Source organism: Vanellus vanellus (assembly GCF_965231255.1).
Source record: "Vanellus vanellus genome assembly, chromosome: 7".
In the NCBI taxonomy this organism is placed as follows: domain Eukaryota; kingdom Metazoa; phylum Chordata; class Aves; order Charadriiformes; family Charadriidae; genus Vanellus; species Vanellus vanellus.
In genome coordinates this window covers 14,548,999-14,573,956 of record NC_138912.1, presented here as the reverse complement: position 1 = coordinate 14,573,956, position 24,958 = coordinate 14,548,999, and the positions used below count along the sequence as shown (strand labels likewise).

At 45.5% G+C, this 24,958-nt stretch overlaps 1 long non-coding RNA gene across 1 annotated transcript; it reads right to left on the bottom strand.

Moving 5' to 3' along the window:
* Positions 1 to 409: 409 nt before the first annotated feature.
* Positions 410 to 24,137, bottom strand: LOC309674172. Its single transcript, XR_014269369.1, has 3 exons — positions 24,097 to 24,137; positions 14,253 to 14,344; positions 410 to 472 (listed from the first exon to the last, which is right to left on the bottom strand). It is a non-coding gene; the product is annotated as an uncharacterized lncRNA (long non-coding RNA).
* Between the last annotated feature and the right edge of the window lie 821 nt (positions 24,138 to 24,958).

The following is a 24,958-nucleotide window of genomic DNA, read 5'->3' as shown; positions in this document are numbered from 1 at the left end:
CAGACCGAAAACCCAGCCCACCTTACCCACCAAGGAAGATTAATTACCCAGTAACTTCAGGCCAGAGATGACGAATTTCTGTTTGGCAGACCACAGAGACAACTTCTACCAAAATTACAGGTTACAAAACAGCACAAGACCTTGATGATTTTATTTCTGCCAAATTAGGTTCCTATCACTTCTCCTGAAAGAAGTTGCCTTTAGCGGGGCAAAAGAGCAGGTTTCCCCACGTTGCTGAGAGTTAGTTATCAGGGCCACTAACACAAGCGAGGGTAGACCCTTGCCCCAAATGCAACACATGCGTGGCACAGGGTTTGCTCCCAGTTTCTGTTCTTACTGGCTTGTCCTGGAATCTCTGCTAGCAGCAAATCCAGCAATCAGGCAACTTCTGCAAGGCAGCGAGGGGCACGCTTATCCTCAGCCTCAGGATCTCGCCTCTGTCCAGGACACTCCTATCATCCCTCTGTTATCTCTTACGTGGGATTGGTGATGAAAAGACATGGGACAGAGAGAAAGCGATGGAAGAAATGCATTAGGCAGCAAATAAACCCAATGTACAGAGTACCAGTGGGAGAAGTAGAAATGAGTGTAGAAATGCTGGGGGAAGCAGGGCAGAACACATTGAGTGGGAAGCAAACAATATCCAAGGGATGTAAGGAGAATGGAAAATCTCAGGGACAGTTAAAAACGGCACAAGAAAAGATATGTCAATACGAAGCAGAGAAACTGATGCAGTCAGGGATGGTATAAGAAAGCAAAAAGAAAGCAGGGGTAAGAACAAAGCACAATTTTAAAATTTCCAGTAAAATAAAAGATTTATGTATGTATCAAAAATAAGAGACAGTAAGTCAATTGCCTACAACTCACACTAGACAGCTTATGAGGACCTAATCCTTTACACAGGAGTGAAACCTGCCAAATCCTGTTCGATGGCCGAATTCCCTCTGATCATGGAGCAAGCATTAGTTGAAGCAAACAAACCACGGTGAAAATGGTATCTGACAGGATTTTACAGCAAATACAGCCACAGAAAGGTTTTCTGCATTGCCTTGTGCTTATTGCTCTGTCTCAGAGCAGCTGCATTCCCTTATGGAGACTGTATTGGTGCTCCCTCAATTTTACAGCTACACAATTGAAAGGTCCCCTCAAAGATACAGATAAAGATACATACCCAGTTGCTTTCAAGCCCTTTTTTTTCTTTTCTTTATGAAATATTAGTAAAAATAAAACTTAAAATGAGCATTCAGAGCACACACAAATTATCTGTTATATAAAACCTCTAAATGTTCATCCCAGTTGAGCCTCTCTGCAGGTTTTGCTATGTGACATCTGTGTTTAGGAATCTCCAAGAATAGATGTCACCTACCCTCATCCCTTGAAAGCTGGTGACTTAATTCAAGTTACATTTGTTGTGTTGGCCCCAAAGCCTCTGTGTGTGCACTCCATACACGTCCATCTCCAGACAAGAGAGAGGAGTTAACATGATTTGCAGAGGGGGTTACTGATGAATGAAGCTCCCTTATATCCCAGCCCTCTCCAGAATTTTTCATTCCCATCAAGCAAACATATTTGGGTGCATGTGTGCTCCCGTTGAGTTCAATACAGTTATTCACTGTCTAGAAAACTACCCACATGCATAAATGTTTGGAGGAGGAGAACCACTCTCAGGATGAGGCTGACAGCAAGTTTAATGTTATCTAGCTGCATTACTCTGGAGGTGAAATGTTTTTGACATGTGTCTCTCTAGGGCTGCGTCCCACTTCATTCAAAATTTGGAATTTTCACTGACGTTTTGAAAATAAAGTCTTACAAGAAGAAGCAGACATGATTGGCAAAACCTTTTCAGGAAAACTGCAAAGGACTGATTGAGCCCCAAGCTGTTAAATGCTCTATTTTGGGTCAGTGCTCTCTTAAACTGAAATTACATCTTCTACTTATACAGCTCCCTGGCACGTGATTGCATCTGAACTGAATGTATCTGAAATGGAGATAAGATTGGACATTTTCTGAGCACATATTAGGATAGACAAAAACATGGCAGAAAGCAACATTTGTTTGTTAAAGCCAAAAATTCTCTGCTCACTGATATTAATTCAATCTTCTCTCACAAACATTATTTATCCTGCCAGGGATCAGAACTTATTGGGCAGCGAACCAGGGCTCAGTAGTTTATATGCCTGTCAACAAAAAAATTAAATATAAAACACTTGTCATAAATCTGCACGGCCAAAATTTCCTGATTTATGGGGATGCTGAATGATTGAGGCGAAAGTATATTTTGAAAAAAGCCTTACGAAAAAGCAGACAAAAAAAAAGGGTAGGAATTACAGAATGCACTGGAGACCAGCCCTCCGTAAGAAGGGGGGGAAAGGGACTCCTCTTACGATGCCTGTTTCATCCCTTGCCTAATAATCCCCAAGCACCTAACTTTCAAAGTATTGCGTTTTTCGTAGGCTGGAAGCACCACAAAGCATCCTTCATCAGCCTGGCTTTTTGGCAGTTCTCCTTCTCCAAATGCAAATGCTACATCTGGAAAAGGCAGGAATCCTCTCTCCTGCCTGAAAGCCTCCTTTTATCTCCGTCCTCTGCAGAACTCCTACTTCTTGCAACCACTCATTCCAACATACTACTTTATTGAAGGGATTCAAGGCTTTCTCCTCATCTGCTGAATGTCTGCCTCTTCTTAAAGCCCCAGCTCACCTCCGGAGCCCGCTCGCTAGCTAGTGTGGGGCACCCTGCCATCCCCTCAGCCAAGCATCTGTAAAACCACCCCCTCCCGAACACACAGATGAGCATGAAAACGATAACAATGAAGATTAACAGAAGCTTATTTGTCCGGCCCGGCAAGAAGAGCATCTCATTAGCTGGTATGGCCTGAGCAATTCAGCCGCCGGGGGTTCCTCCTCCCCCCAGGGGATGACACTGATGCATCACGAACATTAATAACATTGTTAGTGCGTGTCCAACAGAGCCCTGCTTTGTGCATTCAGACGACCCGGCAAACAATAAGATACTTTTCTACTGACCTCTTGCTGGAAGAGCTTAAAGCTGTTTGCAGGGATGTGAACGACGCTTGCAGCTTTCTCTAGTTGCCCCTGGCCCTATAAACTATCACTATAAAGATATGTATGGAAGTGAAGGAACTAATCCAGGCCCAGCAAGATGCCTCAGCATCCGGGTTACTGCAGAGGTTATGTGCAAGCTGAAGAACCTTACTATTGGGACCACAGAAAGGAAAGCGCTCATTTTTGTTACCTACGTGCTTCCTGAAATTTGGGAGCTGTATTGTTAAAATGTCCCATCCCATACAAAGAAATGCAGAACTTTGGCAATACGTACCGGTCCCCGCTACAGAGTCAAAGCTACCCCAGTTAATCAGTCTGCATACCTTGGCTGCGGTTGCCCGTATTTTCAGGGGGCTGATGACAGCCTTACATCCCACCTTCTGGTCTTAAGTTCAGAATAGCAGAAATCATTCTCCTGACCGGGGGTGAAAATTCACTGCACCCTCCCTGGTGTCACAGTGCTGTGGCTGAGCTTTTTTACGCCGAAACCCTCCCTGACCCTCTTTCATATAGTAAATATTCATAACACCCCAAACGAGTGTTGCACCAGAGCTTGCTCTTTAATGTGTTCATGCGCCCTTTCTTTGCTCGCCAGATGCTGGCAGGGAAGAAAGGGATCGGCCACTGCCCGATGCTCTCCCAGAGCTGCCCGCTGGAAGAGCAAGGCATGAAGTAGGCAGGACCAGACGCACCGCAGCCCCGCGAACGGCAGATCAAGTCCCAACCACACAGCACCCAGAGACCTAAATGCCACTGCAAGGGGTCACCTGCAAAGCCATCTGCCGGATGCCTCTGTACACGTCTCTTCACCCTACAGCCATCCTGCTGCTCAGTAGGGCTGATGAAAACTACCCAAATTCTGGATTTTGGGACCATGTTTCAACAGGAACCGAGAGGTTCATTTTTGGTAAAATGTTTTCCTGAAAAGAAAGCTTCTCTCTTAGCCAGATTTAGAGGATAATCAACATCTCACCAGAATACTGCATTTTGATGGAAATAAGAAGACTGATTAACATCCTTAACATCCTCAAGAACTCTACAGCACTCCTAGCAAATTGGTAAAAGGACTGAGACCAGCAACCCATACAAGAGGGATCAGCAAAGATGGCAACATTGCTAATTCACTAGTGAACCAGGACAGCTTCAAGTCACTGATGAACGCTGTCTCTGGTATGAGTCACTCACACTTCATTCCCAGCACGCTTGGATGGGAAAGGAAAAGGTTTATCTGTTAGATATGGTGCCCCTGCCACCCTAACCCCACAGTTGCTGCAATGGGTCTCTTTCATAAAGCAAAATAGACACTTTTTGGCCCCCAACACTCAACATTTTCTTCTTCTTTTCTATTTTCAAGCACTAGGTATCTCAGGTTACCAGTGATTTTTTGCTCTGGTTCCCAAATGAGCCTGAACTGCTCTGATTTTTCAAACCCACAAGACTGTAATTGAAAGCAAATGTAATCAGACATATACAATGTTCTGAGGTTCACCACAGTGCGCTGCAGTCAGCATTACTGGAGTGGCTATTAAAACTCGGAGCTGGGAAGCAAATACAGCTTGCAAGAATCCAGCAAATAACCAGCATTTATTAGATTAGACTAAAGTATTGCAAAGCCACAGTCAATCCTCTATTCAGAATATATCCGAGGTCTGTTTAAACGAACATCTTTCCTGAGCTTAGGCCAATTGTTTTAAGAGCCGTGAATGGAAACAAGGAAAGAATTCTACTTTTAACACAACAAATTCTGCAATCCTTACATCAGCGTAAATCTCGAATAGTCCACTACTGTCAGCAGGGTCGTTCCAATCAAACTCTGGCATAACTGGAAAAAGAACGTGGCCCAAAGACAAAGGGTATCTTTGAACTCAGACACGCAGCTCTAGCTAGAGATAAGCAGTAGCAAATCCCTTCCATAAACCTCCTAAACAAAATGCAAGCATTAAAAGGGGCTGGGGTGCAGGGGGGGGTGGTTAATTGAATTCCCACTGGCACTTGAGTCTGCACTTAAAAGCAGGTCTAGGGTTATCTGTGAAATTTCAATTAAATCAAAAGCTTTGATAACATGATAAGTCACTCCAGAGTTTGGAGTCAAAACATGTTGTTATTTGATCCTCTGCTTGTGTTTCTGGGAACAGCCCGCATGAAAGACAGTCAGCTGCAGACCAGTCAGGAAGATGGAAAGGGTGGAAATGGATCTACCAATAGATCATTGTGTCTCCTACAGCCAGAGCCACTTGAGGTCTGGTACTTTTTATACACCCTAACTCCTAAAGAAGGCACCTTGTTACCGCAAGAGAGAGAAGGACAGAGGAAAGCAGATCATCTCGGATGCGTGCAGCACTCCATGGGACGGTTCCCTATTGCCACAAATGTTTTTTTTCTTTCCAGGCTTGCTACAAGCGAAATTTTAACCAGCAACTGCATTGGGAGCTGAATGTAAAACTCTATGGACACAAAACACCAAGCCCGGTGTATGTAATGAAATGGATTTCCAGCGCAAATCCTTTGGTGGCATGGGGTGAACAGGTGAAGCCAGCTGCACCGAAGAGTAATTGTTTAATGCGCTGTTACGATACAGCCAAGCCAGAAAGGAAGCCCAGCTCTCCTCCTAAGTCAAAGTGGGAGGCCGTGGCTCTCCAGAGAGACCTGACTTGCTTTACCTGTTGTTCAACACTCTTTCACTGCTAACGTTTCCTCCTCTCTCTTCAGTGGCAACTGCTGGATGCTAAGGGCAGTACCAGAGACTCTCAGAGTTCAAAGTCCTGTTTACCGAGGAACATCACCTCTACTTCCCGGTGTTTAGAAGGAAATGCTCCACCTTAGGTACATGTGAGACGTCAACTCCACCTGGCCTGTAGTCAACAGCTTTAAACCACATTTTAAGCAATGCCTTGCCTTGCAACATATAGTACAGCCTGATAAAACCCTATCAAATGTAATGGGATGTCTTACATCGCCCTCACCCAGTTCAGAATCGCATATTGGGTTGCACTAGGCACGTGTACGTGACAAAAATACTCCTTTTATAACCAGCGAGGCTGCTGATCCTCAACAGCATTAAAAATAAAGGGACTCTCCAGATAAGCAATGTCAAAATTACATAGCCATCAACAATAGGAAGTGCAGGGCACCGAAAAGTCCCATCTGACCCCAGGCACCACTGGGGGATAATTTATCTCCCTGGCAGCAAAACCCCATTGAGCACGACTGTCCCTAGTGTCCTCCTCTTCAGAGTGGAAAAAGATCTTCATTAAACAATAGTGCGACCGTATTAAATATAGACATGGCAATGACAAGCTGGATTCTTCTCCACGATGCAATTATATTTGTAACATAAGCTCCCTATTCTTGTTTTTCAGAGACGTGACACGCAGAGGACAAGGCAGGCTATACTCAACTCTGGCATGTTAGTGAAAAGAGAGCTCCACCCCATCTCCTCCTGCCTGGCAGGTCATGAGTCAATGGTGACAGACACCTCAGTGTGTGCAATTAACCTGCTAGCAGGGGCTCACCAGAACAGGACATCCAGATAAGAAGAGGAAGTCCCCATCCCTCTTCCTCTCCTCAGTTCCAGGCTTATCCACAAAGCACAGCAGGACCAGATGCTTCTCTTCTGCGTGGACCTAAAGATCCCTTTTGTGTTTATGGGTGATTCAACCCTACGGGCTACCCGTATTCTGGGGCATGAAACCAACCATCACTAGTCTTCAATCGGAGACTCTCAGAAGATTCTGTGGCACTGAACCAAACAGTTCTAGAAGGGCCGCTCAAGGATAACGGGTGCCCTAAATCCTTCACAACAAGCTTGATAACCTCTGAATCGTTATTTTGGTTCCGCTCCAATCCTTCCTCATTAGCCCGGGTTTCCCCCATTGCCAGATGAATAAATTTGTTTTGGCTCCCTAACTGGTTTTGCATATAGAAGCACCCGCAGAACAGGCTTTCCTGACAGGTTTTGGAAGTACTGTTTCTTCCAACGTTGACTTATGATTTTAAAAACAAATTATTTTTTTAACTGGTCATTTCTAGAATCGTACTATGGAAGGAACGGTGTTTCTTTACCAGAATCAAATCCTCTTAGCAAACCTCTAAAACCATACGTCTGCAATCATATTGCAGATACAGCCAGGAGATGTGAGAGGCCTTTCCAACATCACAAAATAAATCAATGAGACAAAAAGGAGCAGATTTCCCAATCCCCTGCATTACCACTGAACTTCTCTTCTCCAGAAGGAAAGAATTTCATGGATTAAGTTAAACATTAAGCAAACTATTACTTTCTAACCTAAAAAATAGGCATTGGCAAATTATCAGCAGTGATTGTTCCTTTAGGATATGAACAAAAATTACTGGACAGAAAAAAGGCCCTCGAGCCAACAGGCCTGGCATTTAGTTCTTCTAAAATACCTCTTCAGTCCCAACTCTTCTACCAAGACAGAAAAAAAAAATTGTCTTGAGTTTGTGCTTATAAACTGTAAACTTTTACTAGCCCTGACACTACTGTCATGTTTGGTCCCAGCAAGGCAGTGTCCGGTGCCACCGCTGAAGCAGCAGCGTGCCAGCAAGGCTCTGATCTTGGTCACATTCTGATGGATTTCAGGTAAGTCAGGTTATTCTTAACCCATCCCGTGCCCGTGACAGCACGCTGTTTTTAAACCCTGCCGCACACTCATAACCAATCCAGGCAAAAGCTATTTCTGTACACTTGGCTGCCAGTGCTGTCAGTACATTAAACTATCTTTGCTTCTCTCAGCCCCGTGTCCTTTCGCAGTCAGACCTACAAAGCATGAGCAAACCCAAATGTGATATTCAAGGCAAGGAACAGAAGCTCTTGCTGTACGGTAACAGCAATAACGTGTGCTGTTCCAGCTGCCAGTCTCCTACATCTTTTTTTTGTGGTTGCTGTACCTATTTCATTTAATGTGCTTTCTGTTTTCCCCCAGGTTGATTGCTTGATACTTATCTACACATAATACATTTTTCATTTTCTGGATGAGTAGCAAAAAGATTCAAATCTTCTCTCAGGAAGGCTGCGTTATTTGCTGTTATCACCAATGCTGCAGCCAGTAGCAAATTTCAATACCCTCCATTTGATATTCCAGCCCAAATCGTTTATATGTTGCAAACAAAAGGGAAAGTCCCACATGAAAGTAAAGAAGAGGACGAGTAATGCATCTGCTACTTCATGTTTTCCCCATTTCTAGAGACTCCTCCATCCCTGCATTGGCTTAGTTTATTTAAGATAACAGTCTCCAAGCGAGATGTTCCCAAAGACCATGATAACACGCATTGATGAAAGGCAGGGTACCTTTCATCAATGGCACTGCCAGGGTATCGAGAGCCCCATCTGACAACAGCCGGGTCCCAGAGCCTGAGCTCCCACTCTCCGGGTCAGAGGGGGCACAACTGGGAATCAGCCACACTTCACTCCTCTTCCTGGGGCACACGGCTGCCCGACCTCTCGGCCACAGACCTATTACAGTCCCGCACTATGGGCAGGATACTGGGAAGCACTTCTGCGATTCAGAAGCCGAAAAAACATTTTCACAACAAATTTAGTTGCTGAGGCTAAATATTTCTACATAAATACAGCCCTAAAACAGGCAGCTTTGAAAAACTAAACACAGGTGCTCTACTTAACTCAGATGCTCAAAGAGCTGTATTACCTAATTCCCACTGACATCAATGAGAGCTGGATGACTAATTAGGAGCAGCCAAGCAAGGCTCTTGGCAAACTCAGCCTAATAGGTTATTCCATCCTCAGCTCCCTAAATCTCAATGAAGGTGATTAAGTCATTCTTTGAAAATATTAACTTTTTCTTCCCTTCAGAAGAGTGGGTCTTAACTGCCTTATCCTGCCACCATCGTTATTCAGAGCATTTCCTGCTCTGTGTTTTACAATTTACTTCCCAGCTGATAAACCACATAAAAATAAAACTTCCATCTTTTTTTCTGATTTTGCATTTCTTAGAGAAACTCATTTCCATTCTGCATCTCTCAAGTGGAATGAATTTCCCTAATAAAATGTGCGCATTGAGCAGTCACAATACCACTGCCAAGTGCAGACTGTACCACCGATTGTCATAAAATGGTGTTGACCACATTCCTAAACGATGTGAAAATTATCTATACTGTAAGTCCTGTAATAAAAAGCAACCACAAAAAAAGAATGACAGCTTTTCTCATAGCACATCTGCTTAGAGACTCAACCATTAAATGTGTTGGGAAACAATTCTAAAGGGATGAAATATAAGAGAAATATAAGGGAAGAAATATAAGTGATGAAAATAAAAGAAATTATTTGCATAGTATCAAACAAATCAGAATACATATTGATATTTTACAGATGAAAATTTTTCTTCCTCTACCAATAGATATTGTTATCACAGGGCAGATAAAGTACATTTGGGAAATAGTCATATGTAAACACAGTCATGCTTATGGACAGAAAAAAGCATATTAGGGAACTGTGCCTCAGCACTGGTAGACTCATAAACTAGAGCACGCTTCGTTAACATGGTCACTGCATTACCCTGGCAACTTCCATCCACATTCCTTATCAGAAATTTGTAATACCTGAAGAATAAAGGGAGAACCCTGCTTCCATTTGACAGTGGCTGCCTGGTATCTGAGTATCCGAGTGTTATACTGGTGTTTATGCGACAGAGATATGATCAGTAAAGCTCACGGCTACAGACCACAATAAAGCATGTATGTTCTTCAGCAAAGGCACCTTCAGCATTAATTCCACTTTCTGTATCAAACCTCATAATATTATGTCGTATACCTAATAAGTTCCCTAGTTCCCCTGGATTTCCATATTGTTTGAAAATTGCTTTATGATTCTTACAGGAAAAATATTCTCAGACATTGAACACTGCTTTAAATTCAGTTGCTAATATTATTAGTGGGTGTTTAAACAGAAATCTCGTTTGAGCCTGCATCCATTTCTGCAGGGGGAGTACTGAAGAACTGAATCCTTGGCTCCTGGTCTGCTTTTTAGACTGGATCCAGAGCCAGAAAGAAAAAGCAAACTCTCACAGCAGTAGTCTGGCTACCAACCTAACTGCAAAAAACCCCTAAAAGCAGTGGACCATATGCAATGTCTAATTGATTAATCCTACTCTTTGGGTATTTCTGTTATTTCTAGTAAAAAAGAATCATTAAAAAAATGGTTTCTGAGATTTTGTTTGTTGACTATGAGCCCTGGCCTGACCTCAGCCTTGAATTTAAATCCCCAGTAGAAGTCTGAAATTAATCCACCTCTGGCTTACTTATCAGTAATTATAATTATTAACAGAAGTATCCAGTAAATGAATGGCTTTCAGTGACATGGTGTTTTCACTTAAAATAATGGAGAAATAAAAATGCACTTCCTTCTTACTTTACAGTATCTTTTCCCATCGCAATGCAGGATCGAGTCCTTACATGGGCATGGTAAAAAGATGCAAGCCCAGCCATTTACCTAGATAGACGTGCATTTGCTCAAACACTAAAATTCCACTTATTACAAACCTAAGGAGTTGAGAATTGCTCCCTCTTGTACCAAGAGTTTATGGTTTGAAGCTTGCTTTCTCTGCAGCTAACCGATGGAGCGGAGCGCGAGCAGCAGAAGCGGCTGCCCTGGGAACACCGGCACTGGAGCTCCAAACCCTGCCGTGCACATCAGTGCTCCCAACGCATGCCGGCTCCCTTGCAAAGGACATGCTTTCACCATGTGAAACAGTCCAAGAGAGCTCCCAGACTATCCCATGGAGGGATTTAGTGTCTTCTCACGGTGTGTCCCATGCAGCATGAAGGAAACCTGCTGCTGGGAGCTATCTGACCTGGAGCTAGCTCCGCCGGCAGGAGCATCCTCAGAGGAAACTGCTAGCCAGTTCAAACGCTGTGATTTCTTGTGACATCTCTCCAGCTATCTGCCTGTAAGCTGCTGTACACAGAAGAGGTTTAATGGGGCTGAATGGAATACCTTCTGCCTATTGTCACAGGACTCAAAAGCCTGGACCATCACCAAAACAGGAAAGAGAAAACCTAAGCTGTGAATCCAACCGAACAAACTGGCCGGATTATAACGGTGTTGGGAAAGCCCAGCTTTTATTATAGCTGGATTGTGTGCTGCTCAGCACTGCGAGCAATCGGAGTGCAGCAGCAGTAGGAAGTGACCCTGTAGGGAGCAGCCTGCAAGCCAAACACGGCAGAACCCAGAGAGGACAGTACGCAGAAGCAGGGAGGAGACAAGGGTAGGGCAGATGAAGAGTTATAAGGAAGAAGCTGGGAACACATTTGTAAAAGTGCCTAAGGGACCACAGGAAAAAGCGTGTTCCTTTTAGGACAATAGGAACAGAAGTGAAGGGTACATCTTCGCAACTGAATTACTGCAGTAATACATAAATTGTGCATCATCACGAGTAATGGCTCAGCAATTAAGGGCATGGATACCTCTCCGCACATTCCAGCTGTGAGGTAAACCACACTTTTTTATGATTCCTCCCTCAAAGTTTAAGCATTCATAGTCTTCTGGCTGGGAGCATGTGCTCAGTCACTGCTCTGCTGACACGCAATAACTCAATGAACTCTCTGGGTCCAACAGCCCAAATGCCCATGGGATTAAGGCTACAATCCTGAAAATTAATTAATTAAACTCTAGGTCAGGCTTTGTCTTATGAGGCTGAGCTGCTGCAGAAAAACAGAGCAGGGGTCACAAAATTAAAGATCATCTCATTGTGAACACAGGAAAGACATGAAGGTGGCACAAGCCATCCCGTGGTGGCTGAGTACCCACTTGGCAATATTTGCTCTCCTTTAACCCAGCCAGTTGAATGCCGTGTCTGGGCTGATATATCAATATATGAACCACCTCTTCACTGAGGGCTAAAAGAACCAGCTGAAGAAAAAGATAAAATAATTAGGGTAGTCTAGATGCTGCCCCCAGGCTACATCCTTACCACCTCCAGTGAGATGAATGATGGATCATGAGGTCCAGGGAAGACTGAATTCATAGGGCTTGGGCACCACTGCCTCACTGTTTCTGGAGGGGCTTGGCGGAGTAGGAAAACGAGGGAATAAATTGGGGTTTTCTCTGGCTGACCGTGTTCCTTCCTGCAGTGACTGCTGAGGCTGAGAATCGCCCTGGAGGTGTCCTTCCCCCAGACCCTACACAGTGGTCCAGTGAGCCCCAGATCTCCTCCCTTCCCCCTCAGTTCACAGAAGAAAAACAGTAAGATGTTTCCGTTGGCTTTTACATCATCTTTTTGTAGAGACTAATCTTCAGTTTCAACAATACATCTTTTGTGAAGCACTCCCAGCAGAAACCCTAGACACCTTCCCTAAGATCTGTTTGCTTACAGAAGACGAGGTAGGATTTGTTTAAACCCAGCTAGATTAATGTCTTGCAGACATTAGCGAAGTGAGATTTAATCAGGTTATTGCTCTACATTTTCCAGGGAAATAAATCACACTTATTACTAGGTTGGAATAAGATGTAAGGCTTGGGCTGAGAAAATTTAGTCTTTTTTGTTTTACCATGGGGGGAGCGAATGGATAACTCAAAAATTGCGGCAAGGCTGTTGAACAGGGAGCTCAGCAAAAGGCCCTCAATAACTTGTAGGAGAGAAAAGATAAAGAAAGCCATAATGCCCAGTGCCAGACAAGGCCTTGATCCCCATTCCCCGTCATGTGGAGGTCCAATCCTGACTATTTTACTCAGGGTCTGTATCAGTACAGAAAGCAGACAGGAGTGTTCAACAGTGTTTCAAGTAGACTCCCAAGGTCCATTTGAGATCCTCCAGGTGAACTCTCCCATAACCCTGGGGACCTCACTCCTCTTCTGGGTGTCTGTTTCTGCCTGGCACATGAGGATGTCTCCTTGTATCAGAGGGGTGTTGTGGGATCAAGCAACCTTTGCAAACCTTCTTACAGACCCTAAATGGAAACTGTGATGGTCAGCAGGTCTCAGAGTGTAGGCATATCCTTTCTAAATTTGCAATATGCGTTTAACAATGAACATGCGACTGTATTTATTCCCTCCAGACATTTTTCTAAAACAAGGCTGGCTAGGAAAAAAAAAAAAAAAAAAAAAAAGCAGCTCTTTTTTCAGATTTTAAAACTGCTCTTTCTCTCATTCAAAAAACAAAAAGACTTCGCTCTCAGCTACACTAGCAGTGTTTTCTTTAGTACAAATGCTAATACGTCCTCTTGTATAAAACCATGGATGTGCAAGAGACAAAGTTGGAGAAATCAAACCGCAAAGGTCCTCTTCTCTACACCAGCACAGGAACAGACAGCTGAAGCCAATACAAATCTTTCTGCTAACTACAGGTTAGTGTGCGCAGAAATGCCCAAAGCCCAAAAGCTTTACATCAATTTCCCCTTACCCAACAGGCTGTGCAAACACTGGAGAAAGCAAGTTACAGTAACACAGCCTGCAATCAAGGTTCAAATTGTGTAACAAAACAGCACACAACACAATGGGACCAAGTCAAAATCTTATTGCGGAGCACAATAAAATATATCCTGTTCGTTATGACGGAGAAAAGGAAATATCAGGCGAGGCAGCACAGTTGCTTGTAAATACCCTCCTGCCAACGCTTTCCCTGGATAAATTAGTCCTCTGAACCCTGACTGCATCAGCGTGAATCAGCCTGCCTGCTCCAAGGTAAAGGCTATGATTCTGTTTCGTGTTCAATGGGAACTCTTTTCCCAGCCTTTTCTTGGCTTCCTGCTCAGAAAGAACAGACTCTCTAGAGACAATTTTGGATCTGGACCACAATCTTGCTCCCTTCAGATAACTAAGTGTCTCTGGGCAGGAGTACATTTAAAGAAGCAGCTGGTAATTATAAGCCAAGTGCTCACTGGCAGGATTTCCCCCTGCTGCTGAGCCAATGCTTTTGGGAACTAAATGACTCTCTGGTGATAATTATCAGGTAAAACCCACAAGCCAGGGGAGGTTCCCTCATTAGAACCATCAGCAAGAAACAATGCAAAGGTGGGCGGAGGATGGCGGAAAATTGTGTCTGAGGGTTGCTTGACTCCCTTGTCCTCCATGCACCAGACGTGGTTGTACGTAATTGCTGGGCATTTTCTAGGTAGTGCTTGAAAGCTACAAAATCTGTTCCCACACCTACAGCAGTAATAAAACCAAATGACCTTTTCCTTCCAGCTAATCAAAAAGAACTGAGCAGCACTTACTCTTTTGGAGGGTTAAGGTCTTCTGGGCGAGCCTCGAAGAACCTGAAGACTTCATCGCACTGTGAAATGTGAGGAGGAAGCCGAACCAGCGCCTGCAAAAGGAAACAGGGAGGGAGAAGCACTTAGAAAAGTCAAGTGCAAAACATGGCCTCAAACACCTAAACTACCAAGCAAGAGGAAGCAAAACAGTCCTGGCAGGCGGAAGGGAATACAAAAGGAAAGCATCGCTCCTGGCTACTTAGCCGAGAAGAAAGGAAACGGCACGTCTTTACTGCAAATGTCAAGTAGGTTCCAATGAATTTAGACAAGTAGACAGTACCTAGAATCAGCCAATGTAATTTTTTTGCCACACATACAAGAGCAGAATTTGGCCCACGTGTGCAAAACCATAACACAGAGTAGATAAGTGCTCTGTGGCTGGGACAGTCTCCATGACATGTGTTTGCATGGCACCTCAAACAGTGTGCTCAGGGCTCATGGGCTCTATGTTAATGCACACAAGTTCAAGCAGTGAAAATCTACAGACTCAACACCCACTAACACAACAGATTAATGTGCTTCGTACCACTTTCCATTAAGCACTGTCAACAGAAAAAGCAGAGTTTACTAAAAAAAAAACCCTAAACCAAACAACAATTTACTCCTAGATTGACAGGAAAAGAAGTTTGATTAACTGTCTGGAAAAAAAAAGGCAGAGAGGCAGAGAGGCTGAGAGGCTATTTGCACGAAGAAGGCTTCACTGCAGCGCACCTTGGCTAACAACTCAGCAAGGCACAGGTACCCAGCGCTTGTCACATGCAGCAATAGTTAAGTACAATTCGGGAAGCAACCACATTATGTTGAAGCGTACTGGAAAGCAAGACTTCAAACCAATGAGACAAGCATGCAAGACAGAAAAGTGCTATGAATTTGTTAAGACTCCAGAGCTCGATGGTACCATAAGAGGCCAAAGAGCTGTCCCCAGCCCACGGAGATGGGACAGCAGCTCTAAGTGACATTACTCTGAGATTGCCTCCAGAAACGACCGGCAGGAGAGGAAGAGAGGCTGGAGTTCACCTCCTCCTGTTCTAAGTTATGTTGAAAACAGGCCACCGGATAAATATAGACCAAGCTTCTTAGAGGTGCTGTAAACCTGTTTGGCAAAATGAGATTGTCTGGCTCTTCTACTAGTTGAAAGTAGGACAAACAATCTTGAATGATGGATGAAAAACTGCACCAGAGCTAAATGAAGGTGCATTACAGCGAACTGGTTATGCTAACCCATGAGACATCTGATTGATGTTGGTCAGACACGCCAGAAGGCCCAGCCAAAGCATGAAGGCAGGACAGGGCAGTTGGTTATCCTCACAGCTGTTTTTAACCAAGCTTTAGAAGTGGCCAGATTTGTTTCTAAGACCACTCCTGCTTGGGGATACGAAGAAAAAGAGGTGAAAAATGAAAAAATTCTGCTCTGAAACTACAGGTCTCCTGTATTACATGATGGGGTCTTGTTTGAGATGGCCTCAAACTCAAAGCCGAGTGCTTCCAGACCTATGGCTTACCTTTCCCTGGTGGAGGGGTGTTATGAAAACACAAGGAAAATCCATTTGGTATAAGAGGCCTGTGAAGAACGAGGCACTGGTGTTTGGTCACATGCAATTGCACTACTAAGCAGAAGAAGATACTTTGCAATAAAGAAGCAGCATCGGATGCCGAAGCCTGGCAACAGCCCGGCAGGTCCAAGTGCCGGAGCACGTGTACAGAGCACTGCTGGTCCCAGCACTAACGCAGGATGAAACTTACCAAGTGGAAAACTCAAGTGCTTTATTTTGAATGGAGGACGCTCTGGTCCCCACCGCTACCCACTCAGTCTTGCCATCCTGCCTGAAAGCGTAACAAAGGTGAGGCCTCTGCACTTATTCCTAGTGTGCATAAACACATGCATCCAGCTGGTAAATCAAGACTAACACCGGGAAGTCGGGAACTGCCTGGGAATACTAACAATTATGGCATGTTGAAGGAGAAAGAGAAATGCCTCGCCAGCACAGGCTAACGAGGACACAGACAACATTAGAGCATGTTTTATTCAGCTGCATCTCAAGCAGGAGACAGACTTATGCAGAGGAGCAATGCTGCCTAACCAACAGTGGATGGGGTTGAGATTTAGTGATGGCTCTATTACTAACACCCTTCTCAGTTCGGGCAGGTTACTTAACCTCTTTCCATCAAATTCAGCAGGGATATATCTTCAGTTACCCATTCACAATGGTGGGCAATAACACTTAGCTAATCCACAGAAAGGTTATGAGTCTCAGATATTTAATATCTACAGTGTGTTTTGAAATCTCAAAGGGCTTGATCTTATGCAGTCAATGGGGCAAGGGCAAGAACTGCAAATGATGTGTATCATTACTAGAAAAACACAAATACCCAAGGTATACGCATCACAGGGGGTCCTGGACATCAGACACCTTCTCAAAGAGTTCTCTACAGGTTGCAGGTGTTCACCCTTCCAAAAATCCAGCCTACAGATGTCAATACTGAGCTGGAACACAGAGCAGATTTTCACTGATGAAGGAGCACAAATCCTACCAAGCTGCCATGGAGATTTGTGTTCCTAAATCTTCAGAAGCTTTAGGAAATCTGACCCTGCTGAGTCAGTGGTGCCCTGTCTGGAAATATCCAGGAGCACTGCGGTCCTGTCAGGCTGAAGGGGGTTAATTTAAAAGCACCTCCGTGACTCCAGGCTTTTACATGCAGTGGATAAAAATCAGCCGAAGCCATTTCCACAACCAGTCATCCACCTTCCCACCCTACGGACACGGCAGCCCTGGGGCAGGGCAGGCTCTCCTGCTTCTGAATCACCTCCCAAAGTACTACAATTTTCAGCCCAGTGCATGGAAGTGAAATGAAATCCACCTGGCAGTAACTTGCCATTGCATGTTTTTTGGGGAGCTCAGGTATAAGTCTGCAGCCAGTCAATTTTTACTTGTTTTTGTTTAAGGAACAGAACCTTAAGAAGGGGTAAGAAATGCCAAGAAAGAATAAAAAAGTGCAAACAACGGTGCAAAACCAGGCAGAGTTTGCCTATTTATTTTGGACAGTGGCAGGGAGCAGCAACGCTTTTTTGAGAAACAATCATCTCTTCAGCAAACACGCAACGTCCACCCAGGAGCAAGCCAAGTCCAACATGATTCCCGCGAGTGAACAAAAAGCACACTGACAATATGAGGGACACTGCTGTCACTCTGCAAGAGGAAACTGCAAGTTTCTGGCATTTCCAGCAAGATAGTTTCAGGGCAGCGCTGCAACAGCCTGAAGGAAAGACTGCAGGGTCAAGGAAACAAGGGTAAAGAAAAAAAAAAAAAGAGGAAAACAGATGATGAAAGGATGGAAAGGACAGGGAAGTGACCTTCTTCCTGGGATGTGGAAACCAGAGGTAAATGCACCCAGCTACAAACAGCAAGCATCCAGAATCAGCAAGGAATCTGCACAGGAAAGGTGAGAGATAAAAAGTGCCAGCGAGCAGAATTCAGCCTTGCACAACTGCTGAGTATTATCAGTAACAGCATGTTTCCTTGCTCGGCATGCAAAGGCGGATGTGCACTGCTCAGACCTCACACGCTCCTGAGGAGATACGCTTTTATGTGTTATTTCAGCCTGTAACGATGTCTGTCTTGCTGTACTGCACGTTTCAGGCAGTCTTGGAGGATGGATGATTCGAAGGGCTATTAGAAAAGCTGTAACGTCAGGCAGGGCGTGGGCAAGCAGCCCGCGGCGCTGGGGACGGCCGGCTACTCGCGCAGTGCCAGCTCATCCGCAGGCAGGATGCCGCACGCCGCACACGGCGGTTGAAGCAAAGGGGGCACCAGGCACGGGCAGGGGTTCATGGCTTAAGGTTACGTGAACTGCAGAGAGCTCCGCGGGACTGCGTTACAGCTCAAAGGCTTCGCAAAATACGTGCACGTGGGTCTAAAACCATGCGGGTACTCGTAAGGATGCACTGAGCGCTGTGTGTCGCATTTATGCAGATACATTTATAAAAAACAGACGCACAGACGTGTATATGTAGAGATATACAGCGTGCGTGTAGGCGTGTGTGTATATACGCACAGAATGATATTCACCCCACTGACGTTTATACGTCTAAAATGGGAGACTGGTCACACTTGTCTCTCAACTTGTATAGTGGCTAGAGGAAGAGGCTGCTCTGTCTACCCCACCATGGACGCCAGGCTCTGGGGCGGGGAATCACTGACTGTCTCTCCCCACAGCCCATTGAGGGAGTTCAGATATCTCTCTCTTGGATCCCTAATGTTCAGTGGGTTTAATCCCAGCTCTGCACGCAAATACAGAGACAGCTGACAGCACCGCATGGTTATGACTCCCTGACTTTTCATACTAAGTATCCTGTTCTCAATTGCTCATCATTTTAATTAAGGTTAATCATTGGTGCCAGACATTTTGGAATGGCAATGAGTCCAGCAAGGGGGAAGGTGCAGTTAAAATAGTTTGTTTCTGAGAACAGAGAAATACATTGTCTCACCTATGAGAAAACACTTTCCATTTCTGTTTTGTTGAGAGCCTCAATGACTCCAAGCTTGAACCAAAAGCACTGAAGTGTGGAGCTTTGAAGGCAAATACTGAATGACAGACAGAGAGATGGATGAAGAGTACATGATGGTGACTCAGACTGGAGAAGAGGTGGGGAGATGAAGGAATAAATAAAGAGCTGAGGGAAGGAGGAAAAAAGGGTGCAGAGTTTTGGAAGTAACTGGGACATAGTTCTGGGCCTCTGGCGTGGAAGGCCCATAAGGCAATGGAAAGTGAGGCGCTACTCCAGGTGCTGAGGGGCACTGCAAATAATTAACTCTCATTACTGTAGCTGGTCTAAACACATCAGCATTCTGAAATGTAGATTAAAAAATGACAAAGTTTGAATGTTTTTCACTTAAACTCTTTCATTCTTGACCAGGACTAACTATTACTCCATCTTCAATCAGCACTGGCTTAGTTGTACAATGGATAGAGACAGAAACGTCTGTGTATCTGTCTTGACAGGTTCAAGAATGAAACCTTGAAAGAGAGGCAGGACTGGGAGACCAAGAGGGAGGCAATTATCTTTTTGAAGTGTGGTGTCTCACACTGTGAACATTAATAAAAGAATGACCAATATTTCCTGGCACTGATGTGACTTGCTCATGTATTTTTTATTTAGGTGGCGTGCATTTGGGTACTCAAGCCTCACTACAGAAAAGCCTGTAAGCTTCTACTTAAATCCACCTCCAGCTGGGACAGCATGAAGGCATGTGACAAATTCAGGTAAGTGTTTATGACAATGGGACTTCGCACCTTAAGAGCTTCCCTGCACAAAGATGCTTCCCTCAATTAGGACCAACACGCACAAAGATGCAAGTCTGCAAACGCTGGCCTGAGTCTTGCCAGAGGGCTGTGTAAGGAGAGAGCGGTGGTTTTGTGAACCGCCGACCTGAGAAGGTCCTTCTTGAATACAGGACGGTACATACTGGACAAGCACACACCAGAGGTGTGTTTGGGAGATCAAAAGCTTAATAAATAAAATGCCCCTGGCAAGGCAGGGGGAAGCTATGAAGTTGCTCTTTCTTTCAGATTGGCAAAAACTCCTAAACAAATTAAGAAAACCAGGCCCAATAAGTCCAGAAGACCTTAAATCAAACTAAACTGATTCCAAGCCTACAGTTCAGAGGGAAATCATCCAGAGATACCAATTCCAGTGGGCAGCACACATTTACTGGCAAAACGCAATTCGTTTGGTAACTCACTCAGGTTACCAGTAAGGACATCCAGACCCTGCACTTTCATGTTTACAGATGAGAAAAGTCTGGGAAATCTTCCCCCGTGTGTCCCACTCCTCTGTTTTTCATTACAGCTTCAAAGTTTCTTGCGGCCTTAGCAAAAACACTGGCCTAATTACCTCTGTGATGGCATATCTCTAAGCTGGTACAATGCAATGAAGAATCACCCAGACGTGCAGGGTCGGGAGGCCCACGCTGTGGGGTGCAGAGGGCTCATGGCCCTGATACAGAACATTCTGCAGACCTCCTCTTAGTGCCGAGTCTCCCCCCAAACTCTCAGGCAGCCTCTACCTGTCACTGCTCCTGTGCCCGGTGCAGGAACCCCAACACATCCAAACAGCAGAAGTCAGACCTACTTCTCAGCCACACAAATCACCATGCTCTGTCAGAGACAGTCTACAAAAACAAAACAACAAATGGTCAGACATTTGCACTGCTCATTTGCCAGGGCCCATCTGTGCTTCATCTTTCCGGGGCAGATGAAATGGATAGAGAACCCTCATCTGGCAAAAGAATTACCACAAACTTTGTATCTCAACCTGCCTCCCTCCTCTGCTTCCTCACAGATTCCAGTGGACAAAGGTCTATTGTCTCATGTATTCATTTTATTATCCCATGTCAGATTTTCTCCATCAACTTCACCCACATCATTCCAGTACAATTCTCTAAATTTTTCAAAATGAAGCGTCTTGTCTGCCTACCCATTTTAGGACTATAAGCTATAAGCTTTCCACTCATCTTTTATAGAAGCAATACTGATCTTGTCAAAATGATGCTCTTGCTCTACAGTTCTATACAATTCTCTAAAGAGTCAAAACATCCACTGGACAGGGTAAGAAATGCAGAAAACAGGTAACACTTCCAAAGAGGTGGGCATGATCCTACACAAGTCACACACATTCACCAGTAGCTGCTACAGAGTAGGAAACAGTAATGAGTAATACTATTTTATTAGAAAGAAAAAAAAAATCCCTTCTTACACCAAGTGGGGATTCATTGCATTTCACTTCAGCTTTCTAGTTCGCATCAGAGCTAAGCAAGTCACTCAGGTTCCTTTTGTAGTTACAGCTGAATGGAGAGAGGTCCTGTGTCTGGTTTAGGCTGGTGAAGTAAGGCCACGCTGGTTCAGACTCACCACCTTATTTTCTGCTCCCAATTCACAGCTTTCTGTTATTCCTGTTTAACTTCATATTGGGATGGAAAGATTACAGTCAGGTTCTGAAGGTCACGTTCCCAGAAACCTTATAAGCGGTGACCTTCAGGGAAGTTATCAAGAAAGCATTTCTGAATTTTAAGGCTCTGCTAAGCCTCAGAGATGAAATCCTGACCCTGCTGAAGGTCAGTAACAGAACTACCACTGACTTCACTGTACCGAGCAGCTCTCCTTCCAAAAGCTGTTTCCCTAAATTCTTTGTACCTTTGAAGTTCAGTGCCTGAATTTCATCATTATTTTCAGTCTTGTGGACTTTCATATCCTGGGACAGGTTTGGAACAGCAATAACATAGCACAATCATCCTTTGAATAAATGCAAATTGGATGAACTATAAACATTCAAAAGAAATCTTATTCTGTAAAATATGCAGACTTAGAAGGGTTGAGAGAGGTATGAGTTGCAACTCTCAGGTCCCCTGTTTATTTGCACAAGTTGCCAACTGTGTGTTGTGGGATTTAAGGATGACTGGGTACGTCTGACCAACTACTGCCTTCATTTACTCTCTGTAATTAGGAGAAAGCTGTAGCAGAAGACGAAGAAATCAGCCTATAACTGGATCCAATGACAGGCAGGATATCATAGCTACTTCTATACTGGTTTTGAAAAGTGGGCACAAGTTTGCCTACCACCCACACTGGACACAAATTCATGTCCAGGCATGGGTCTGGAGTCAAATGCAGAGGATGGAAAAAAAAGCTTGGCATTGCTTTACTTCCCAGCACTGGCCGAAGTGCTCACCTACCGGCAGCCCAGACTGTTCAAGCACAACCACGGTCATAGGTGCTCCAACAAGAGACATCCCAGAGAAAGGGATGAGTTAGCCTGGGCCTTCTTTCCTTAAAGGCCTGACACCCCATGCAGACAGACTATGGAGGAAGTAGCCTTCTTGAAGCACTCATGCAGACATGAGATGCAGTGCCTGCTCAAGCTTCTCAGTGACTACGAGTCTCACTCTCCAATGCCATCCAGATTTAAACATCTTCTACTGTGAAATACTGAGGCAAATTAAATGCAAATGACAGCAAACTGCAAATGAAATAAAAAGACACTAGATCAGGCACAAGCAACTCATGAGCCAAAGATTACTGGAAGCTGGGAGAAGTCACTATAGATTTGTCATACTCGTTGCTGGGCACCACTCTGGCTGCTGCTGGAGATGGAAAACACTGGGCTGGGGTAAACTGGGCTAAGCCAACATGGTTGGGTCTATGCTCATAAAAGCAGCTCCTATTAATAAATAGATTAAGTGTACAGCTTGACCTCTACAGGCTGCCCAGAGAGGTTGCGGAGTCTTACACTCCGGTGACATTCAAATCCCACCTCCACGCCATCCTGTGCAACCTGCTCTGGCAGAGGGGTTGGACTAGATGATCTCCAGAGATCCCTTCCAACCCTGACCGTTCTGTGACTCTGTGATTTTGTGATTTGGGGAAGCATCCAGCCATGTCTCTGAGCTGGGCAACAGTAGCAAACCTGCCCTGTATCATCTGAACCAGAGCAAAATGAGCCAGGCTTCTCCAGGAGGAAAAAAACAGGAAGCGAGAAGGAGGGCAGCAATCACAGTGCCACAGTGTCAGCAAACGTGCCAGCGGCTGACGCCACCACACATCCCTCGGCCATGACCGGCGGGGCACTGGCGGGCCCAGCCAGGTCAGGTTGGGTCTGTCTGGGGCGCAGACAAAGGGGTCCCAGAGAAGCAGCTGCCCCTGCCGGCATAAGTCACCACTTTCTCTGTTGAGCATCCGCCGGGTGAACCCTGACATCAGCCCTCACCGCTCGCGTCGCCGGCAGTTCCTGTCTGAAGGAGGGCGTCTGGGGATGCAGTGAGACCCTACATATTTTAAAGAGAGCCGTTCGGCCGCCGGCAGGAAGACAGTGCGTTAATTGTCACACAAGAAAGATTGATTTCATCAGATAAGACTTTAATCGCAGCTTCCTCGCCCGGGGGGTGCAGATGGCATGGGTTTCACTGCCCCCGCTCCCGCATGCCTCAGGCACTTCGGCGATCTGCTCCCAATTTTGGATGAGCAAATGTCTGACTGGAGAAGTTCTTAGGAATGTATTTTTCCCCCTCCACCTGCTCCTCTGGCTTTCTAAAAACGGAAAGAAAACCCCATGGGAAATAAGTGAGGAAGTCTGGGGTTTAAATTATGCACTGACTGACACACTCGATACCTCTACAAAAACTGGGTATCCGCCTCGCTTAGAAACGACTTTTACTCTACTGTCAGAGGATTAATTATCATCAAATCATAAACTCTAAGCTAGAAAGGAAAGATTAAGTGACTTAACCTTCTTCTCAACACAGCCATGCTTTTCTGTCCTGTCATAAATTTCCAGGCTTTCACTCAGCGCCAGGAGAAGCACTCCTGGAAGCCGCTGGTCCACCCCCAGCGCTGCGCTAGCCAGCATGGTCCCTCGTGTGGCACTGGGGGACAGATGGGCAGGGAACAGAAGAAAACCCCATATTAGTTGTGCCTCTCTGCCTGCTCAACTTCTGCATTCATCATGGCTGAAGTAGAAAGAAAATCCACATTTTGGGCAGATGAGGCTTATGGCCTTTACTGAGTAAATGAGGCACAAAGCCAGTGCATAAAGGTTGCAGGGGAAAATGCTGCGAGATCCCTGGGAGCAAACAGCAGCCTGTTGTCACCTGCTCTGTTAGTCCGAGTGGTGTTTGGGAAGGACCATCCTTCCTTATGATGCACTCAACACAGATGAAGCTCTTAGCAGTATCCGGCAGGGAAAGCCCAGCGCTGGTGGTGGCCGTGAGCCCCCCGCAGCAGGGCTGCCAGGCGCCTTCCCCAGAGCTCTTACCCTGCAGTATTCGTCGATGGGCTTCAGCCTCTTCACAGCTACGTCTCGGACATGGCTCCTCCGGAACAGGATCTTACCTGAGGAGGGAACAGATGAAAGGGGAGGGTTAGGGGCATTGTCTGCTCTGCAGGATAGCCCAACAGCACCGAGCAGAAAGGGTGGTAGATGGGGTTTCATCCCTGGCGCCAACCGCGGCTGTCAGCAGTGCCGGTGGCTGAGCTCTGCAACCCCGTTATGTCCCCAGCGGAGGAGTGTCAGTGCTGGAGAGGTTTGCACAGCAGCGGCAGCTTTGTGTGTCTGTGGCCCCCCATCACTACAGGACAGACAGGGCGGCACGCTCGGAGGAGGTGTGAATAGCAGATTTTTCCCGCTCTGGAGCAAACTGCACACAAACAGGCTGTGGGGCAGGTGATGGAGGGACATGGGGCAACAGCTATTATGGGAGCGTGGATGGCACCTCTCGCAGCCAGATGCTGCTGGTCTTGGGTTTGCACAGAGATGCAGCAGATGGCCAACGACTACCACAGGCACAGCAGCTCTGTGAAACCCTGTCAACTGCCACCAAAGCCCTGCTTGTGCGAGCTGCCAAAAGGGGACCACAGGGACTCATGGGGCAGAGGGAGTTTTTCTGACTTCATCCTGTAGATAATACGAAAAGTTTTGGTTCCCTTTTAGTGATGGCGTTATCCTGGAAGGGACCGACACTATGATATGACACCCTTCCACTTCAGGGCCGCTTTGGCACGTCCATGCTGGCAGCACAGGGATGCGGATCTCCCACTGCAGATGCTCCTGCCCTTGCAGGCAGACAAACCACACAGCCAGCTCAGGAGCAAATAAAAGGCTGTTGGTGACAGAGCCC